The sequence below is a fragment of the Corvus kubaryi genome, unplaced genomic scaffold (genome assembly GCF_017639235.1).
Source record: "Corvus kubaryi isolate FWS band 111438036 unplaced genomic scaffold, C.kubaryi_AGA036_p1.0 37302, whole genome shotgun sequence".
In the NCBI taxonomy this organism is placed as follows: domain Eukaryota; kingdom Metazoa; phylum Chordata; class Aves; order Passeriformes; family Corvidae; genus Corvus; species Corvus kubaryi.
In genome coordinates this window covers 4,058,670-4,065,650 of record NW_024581095.1, presented here as the reverse complement: position 1 = coordinate 4,065,650, position 6,981 = coordinate 4,058,670, and the positions used below count along the sequence as shown (strand labels likewise).

The following is a 6,981-nucleotide window of genomic DNA, read 5'->3' as shown; positions in this document are numbered from 1 at the left end:
CCATTGATGTAGCCACTCCATCATAGAACACCACCAGTTTGATCAAGCAGGACTTGCTCTTGGTGAAGCTGTAGTTCCCTGCCCTCTGTGTGCCTTAGCAGAGGTTCTAGCAGGATTTTCTCCATGATCTTCCAAGGCACAAAGGTGAGGTTGACAGGGTGATAGTTCCCAGGGTGCTCCTTTCCACCTTTTTGAAAGATGGGTACAATGTTTCCCCTTTTCCAGTCACCTGGAACTTCACCTGAGTGCCATGACTTTTCAAATATCATGGAGAGTGCCTTGGCAACTTGGGATGCCTCAGGACTCTGGGATGCATCTCATCAGGTCCCAACAGACTTATGTATGTTCAGGGTCCTCAGTGGTCACAAACCTGATCTTTACTTACAGTGGGAGGGACTTTGCTCCTCCAGCCCCCATCCTGCTACTCACTGACTTGAGAGGTGAGGGAATAGAGAGGGTCATTGAAAACTGAGGTAAAAAATTGTTGAGTACCTCAGGCTTCTCATCAGTTGTTACCAGTTTTCCAGCATTGTATATTGGGGGAGATACACTTTCTTTGACCTTCCTTTTCTACACCTGCAGAAAGCCCTTCCTGTTGTTGTGTTCCTTGCCAGGTTCAGTCCCAGCTTCACCTTGGTCTTCCTTGTCCCATCCCTAAACAACCATACATCTCTATACTCTTCTCAGGTCACCTGTACTTGCTTCAACTGTTTGTGAATTTGCTTCTTTCCCTTTAGTTTGACCAGCAGGTCCCAACTCAGCCATGCCGGTCTCTTGTCTTCCTTGCCCAATTTCTTACCCCAGGGAATTCCCAGCTCTTGTGCTCTATGGAAGACAGGAATGCATACAGAAACACACACTCCTCAGAAATTTCAAAATCCTCTAATTTTCTATGCCATCACCCATTCTTCACCTTTATTCTCATTTAAAATGTGGCTGTGCTTGGAGAGCAGATGACAAGTGCACACAAGAGGCAGTACCGGAGGTCCTTAGACTGCCAAACACATCTCCAGAGACTATTTGGTAGAGAGGAGGCCACACTCTACTTTCCTTGCATTATCACCTTTTATACCTATCATTTGGAATTCAAGTTACTCAGTCTGAAAGCATTTTATTGAACACAGACTCTGAATTGCTTACGTTACAGAAAGAAAAGGAGTGACTGATGGCCTGTATGTGAGAAGGACTGAGGTGCATTGAGCTCCTGCTCTCCTCCCCTCCCGAGGTCCCTTCTTTACCAATGCCACCTATACTATCACCACTCTTTTCCTCTCAGAGCCTCTCAGAGTTCATAAGCAGGTTGCTGTTTATTAACCTCTATGCTTTCTGCCCAAGACAGGTACAAGGACCTCCAACAACCTCCTTGCAGCCCTTTGATGCAATCCGGAAAGGGAAGAGACAGAGCTGATAAATGAGGGATGCAATATGTTGAGAAAGGTAAGGTGAATCATGCATGGAGGTGAAGGAAGAAGCAAAGTTACACGCATCAATACTATGTACTTAGTTTTCCTGCAGGGAATAGAGGCAGCATCAGTGGGGATTTACCTCTCATACCAACCCAAAAGAGACTTTTGAAGTCTAGATGTTAGCAACTGTTGATGGTGCATGACAGCTTCTAGTAGGATTCTGCTTACTGCAGTACTAAGTTATTATTTAGAATGCTAATTTTTTTTTTTTGTTAAAGATTTCATTAAAAATACTTCTAATTTTATTTTAAAATTACATTTTGAAATTTGTATCATGAATGATATAAAAAGCTGTCACAAGTTTCTCAGGGGTAGACATTCATTTGACGAAATGAGCATGTAAAATTCTGACTGAGTCTGAAGTATGTTCTGAAAAGCAATTCCACTACAGGCATCACTTACCGTCAACATACATCTGCATTACCTCCATCCACAGAGAAAACTTATCTGACATTCTCTAACTTTTCTCCTAGATCTCTCTCATACCACATGCTCTCTTACACAGGAAAAAATTGGCATTACAATATTCACTGAAATGTGGGAGAATTGTTAAAGGGTTGCAAGCTCAATTTTCTATCATAAAGTATCAGATTCAAATACATAAATCAGTATCTTTCCCTTATGTTAAAAGACTATATAGACATTACAATTTCAAAGGTACTTTCAAGCTTTCTGAGAGGCACTTTTTAAAAATAAAATTGCACATAAGAGACTACATTTTTAATGTATTCATTCCCCCCTCCCCTTTTTCTAAGTACTCATTTAATCTACTTTAGATGGATGCTATGACTCTTAAGAACCTAATTTAGCAATGTCATCAGCTTCACTTTATATTTGTCTGTACATAAAAGAGAGTGAGAAAAATTGCCAAAGCCACTCTTTAATCTTTCCTATTGGAAAGGCGGTTTATAATAAAAAGGGCTGACATAGAGGAGGAAACTCACCATAGCAAATGACTTCCCATACTAAATTACTGTAAAGGATTACAGCATTTAATCACACAATTTAAGCAATTTTTATAGTAATTAGTTATGGCAATTATAGGTTGTCTATTCTGCTACGAAATGACCATCTAGAGAAAGAATACAATGTAAATGTGCAAGACAATCTTGCTGGTTTGCCTCCTTAAAACCTCCTTTACAGAATATCTGAGTCTTGGTGTGTTGTCTAGACAGGCCTTATTATGAAATTCTCTGCTTTCTTTAAGGTTCTATTTTCTGACTGCATCTTGCTTGATATGACACACTTCATAGACTCTTTTGCTAAACTTTTATTTCTCAACTAAGTGTTACTGATTCATTTTTTTTCTGTCTATTGCATTTCACTGTTGACAGGTGACAACTCAAATATTTAAAAATAATTATAAGTATTATCAGCTAACAAGCATTCTGCATATTTCCAACTATTATCCCAATATGGTCTGCTCTTCATTTCTCTTTTTTATTCAACATGTCTTTGAAGACAAAGAGTAAGGTGTGATAAACGTCCAGCTGTAAAGCTGTGCTTCTTGACACCTGATTTGTGAGTGCAAGTTGTGTTTGAAAACATTTCTAACTCACTTTTATGTTGAAAATCAGTTCGGTATTAAACCAACTACTCTTTTAAGACCGTTATCTGTTCTATGATTACAGAAAAAATTGATAATGAACTCTACTTTATGCATCTTCAAAGTACAGTTGCATGTAATCTTGTGTGTTTTAATGAAAATTGGTTGTGTGCATAATACTGAGAATCTAAGTCTGTGAGATTTAATTCATTCTCTGGAAATAGTCCAAAGAGTTCTAAGCAGAAAATCGTGGTGCCACTCCACAGTTTCATAGAGGAAGTAAAATAGACTTCTGTAAATGATATACCTGTTGTATTTTTACTGTTCTTAAAACAAGCCCTTTTTTGACCAAACAAGAAAAACATCAGAGAATATATTTTTAGTTTACTTTTTATCCCCTTTGTTTCCAATTTCATGAAAATCATCTTCTGGGAGCATATTAAACTTTAAATGGCAAGGAGTAATACAAACCTAGAGTACTTAAATGTGCCTCTTATCAGTAAACTTCTGGCATCTAATAAGAGTCATAAATGTAAATCTCTGAAATGGATACATTAGAGTTTTAAGAAGTAATCAAAGTGGTAAGAAGTGCTGTTTATTTTGAAGCCTCAACCTCCAACCCTTTTCAACAGCAGATATCATACATGCTTTCAGCATCAGGAAACAGCCATAAGCCACTCATTCTTATAGAGAATATTCAGGGCTTTCAGGAAGGGACAAGACTACCATGGGTGCAGCAAGCATGTGTATCATGTAGACAGCTTTTGCTAGGAGTAGCACATCTGTACAGGGGAGTCTCTGTGTACAGCAGAGTAGCCTGGAAAAGAAACAAATTGTTGTAATGAGATCAATCTATATGGCACTCACGGTGGCTCCTTCTACTGGAGCATTTTTGTCCTTTTGCTCATCACTTGGTCAGGACAGAGTTGTGATTTCTGGGGAAGACAGCAGAAGATTTTCACGAAGGACTGCAGAGGGCAGTGTTTGGTAGCAACATGATTTTACTTCAACTGAGAGACAGAGGGCCTCTAGGAAGTATACAGTGTCTCTCTGTGACAGGAAGAGGCTACAATGGTCCACAGGCTCAAAACATGGGGGTACCACAGATTTGGATCAATTCAGTTAAGAAAAAATAAGCAGGGGAACATGATAGAAGGTCATCTATAATAATGCCTGATACAAACTGGGACCCCTTCTGGCTTTCATCTGTAGGTAAACAGCCTAGATTCTCTTGGAAGCTGTTAGACCTGAAGATAAATGTGGGAATAATGAAAGAAAAATACATTCGTTGGAATACCAGAAGACACCATTGTAGAGGAAAACTTGCCAAAGAAACATTTTCTTAAACCAGTAATAAGAACTAATTTGAAAATCCTTAAGTAAATTTATTGGTGCTATAAACCACTGCTTTGTTTTTTTTTTTTTTTAATAGTCATATATTGATAAGGGAAATGATACATTGCCAAATTCCACGATCTAATAAGTAACAGAACACTGGCAAAACAACTTTGGAGAAGTCCTGGGGATGTGGGCTGAGTTCTGGGAGCATAGGTAAGATAAAAGCAGCCTTGCAAATTGCTGGAAACAAACTGTGCTAGCACAGAACCAGGGGTCAACCACAATTTGGGGATCAAAGATCACCAGAGACCCTGAAAGAAACCCCTGAGGACCAAATAAGGACTTCTGATAGGGATGGGACTGTGCAAAACAGGACAACAAATATACATCCAGCAAGTGAGGATACCTGATAAATATGTCAACAATATGTGTAACAAAAAGCCTTACTTGCCTGTTTTTGATTACACAAGACTAGAGGAAAATCTTCGTGTCCAGCAAGTTGTATTAAAGAATGACTGCCAGTTTCCCCACATAGGTTTGAAGTTACATAACACTTCATGAAAGAATTATCTTATAGCCCTCTCAAAGCAAATTTTTGCATACAAACTTGAAGTTTTTTTATACCTGACCTGAATACTGAACAAATCTATGCATTTCAATGATTAAAAGAACCCCCCCAACCCAACCAACCAACCAAATATTCAAGGACTTCCGTAATTCTTTTTGTTTCAAAATAAAGACCATAAGTTACTCTACCTTTTTGATTTCTATCTGAAAACTCAAAGACTATGTTAATCTGCCAATTATTAAGAGCACTAGCTTCAGATTTAGGAAAAAAAAACCTTCAAAAAACATCTTTCCCCACACAGCACTGGAACCCTTGATTTTAAGGAAGGTAGTTTTGCCAAGAGAGCATTTAAAATACTAATATTGTCATGCTGTAGTTTTTACTGACCAAGGCAATCATCTTTTCTTTTCCCCTAATGCTTTGCACTGGATATGCAGTTTACTACATAGTATGTCATCATATCATCCTAAATGAGCAACTCAGCACTGTTAGACTTTACACAGTCCATGCATCAAGGACATTTCTGTAGGACAATTTAACATCAGCGACTGACATTCTAAGAAATATTCTTCCTTGACTTTTGAACATAACACTTTCCTCTGTCATAAGTCCCTGTGCTGCAAAGAAGTTGATTGGACTTGTTAAAGAGAAAATATATCTTAAGCGTATTCATAGGATAGAAGGAGGTTGATACATATTGGCAGTGCGAGGACCTGAATCAGTCAAGCTCTGTCAAAGTCATAACCTTCGTAAAAATCTATCACGAAAGCTTACTCACATGCTCCATCCCTCCAGCACCTTCAGCAAAATCATCCGAAACATTATTCCCAACAAAAGGCCTACATTTTTTCAAGGGGAATACAGGTGATAGTTTGATGGCTCACAGGCTATTTAAATTAGTTTTACACTTTCCAAATTCAGACTCATTGTGTGACACAAGACCTTGCATCTGTTTTCTCAGTTAATGAACTGCTAAACTTGTTAACTTGTTAATAAGTTAACTAATCACTGTCTTTACATTATATATATGTGATTTTATATGACCCAATATGATTGATACACTGCTAAGTTTAAGGCCTTTGGGATAATGAGTCTGCTTCTGAACAGAATCTGGTTGTTGCCCATGTTACTTCAACTGCAGAAATATTTCTCTACAAGGCTTCTTTGCTACTCTGGCATTTTATTCATTCCTTTCAACACAGTGACAAATCACAAAGCCCACCAAAGTGGATTTCCCATTCTGTAGGTACACTATACCCCTGAAATCCTTGCTGTAGTATACAGTAATAAAAAAAGAAAAAAAAAGAAGTGCCAACAAAAATAATCTTATAACGGATTCTAACAACTAAAGGATTATCCTATCAGACAGCATTTAGTTGAGGAACAATGAGACACAAGAGCAATAAAATTCATGGCAGAGTCACTCTGTAGCATCATCCTAAGTCAGGGTCCTGCCTTCCAGGTTCACTGGCTTTGTAACACACTGACTGCTCCATCACCTTTGGCTGTGGTCTGCCCAGACACAACCCTTTCCTGGTCTTTCCACCACTGGACCACAACTGAAGCAAAAATTAGAGTTTTCAGAACCTACCAGTTTCCAAACCATGTTTTTGCCTACTGTTGAGGAATACATCTGCTGCAGGTAGCTCGGTAGCATCGGAGGAACAGCTCGGTCTGTTTATGTGGTACTGCGCCGTCAATAAACGAGACATCTGAGACTCTCCTGTGGGAAACCCGGTCTGACTGTGTGAGTGGGGTGTGTGGGGAGACAAGCGGGGACTCATCATGTCACTGGAGCCGCTGCTGCGAAGGGGAGCTTCGGGTCAGCAGTGACAGATCTGGCGTTGGGAGGTGGCTACCAGGGAGTCTCATAAATGGTCACACTGGGAAGTTTCCTTAATTTTTCTGCCTTCATTTTAGTCAGTTATAAAATCTCCATTCTTTTGTACATAGAATGAAGCTAAATCAGAGGACTGGTTAAAAAAAACCTACCCCGCCTTAAATTTGTATTCGAAGTAGCCCCTGACTCGCGCCCAAGTGTCACTGGCCACCCACAGAAAACA

General features: G+C 39.1%; 1 long non-coding RNA gene across 1 annotated transcript; it reads left to right on the top strand.

Moving 5' to 3' along the window:
- Positions 1-853: 853 nt before the first annotated feature.
- On the top strand, positions 854-4,413 carry LOC121664658. Its single transcript, XR_006016077.1, has 2 exons — positions 854-1,437; positions 4,225-4,413. It is a non-coding gene; the product is annotated as an uncharacterized LOC121664658 (long non-coding RNA).
- The last annotated feature ends 2,568 nt before the right edge of the window (positions 4,414-6,981 follow it).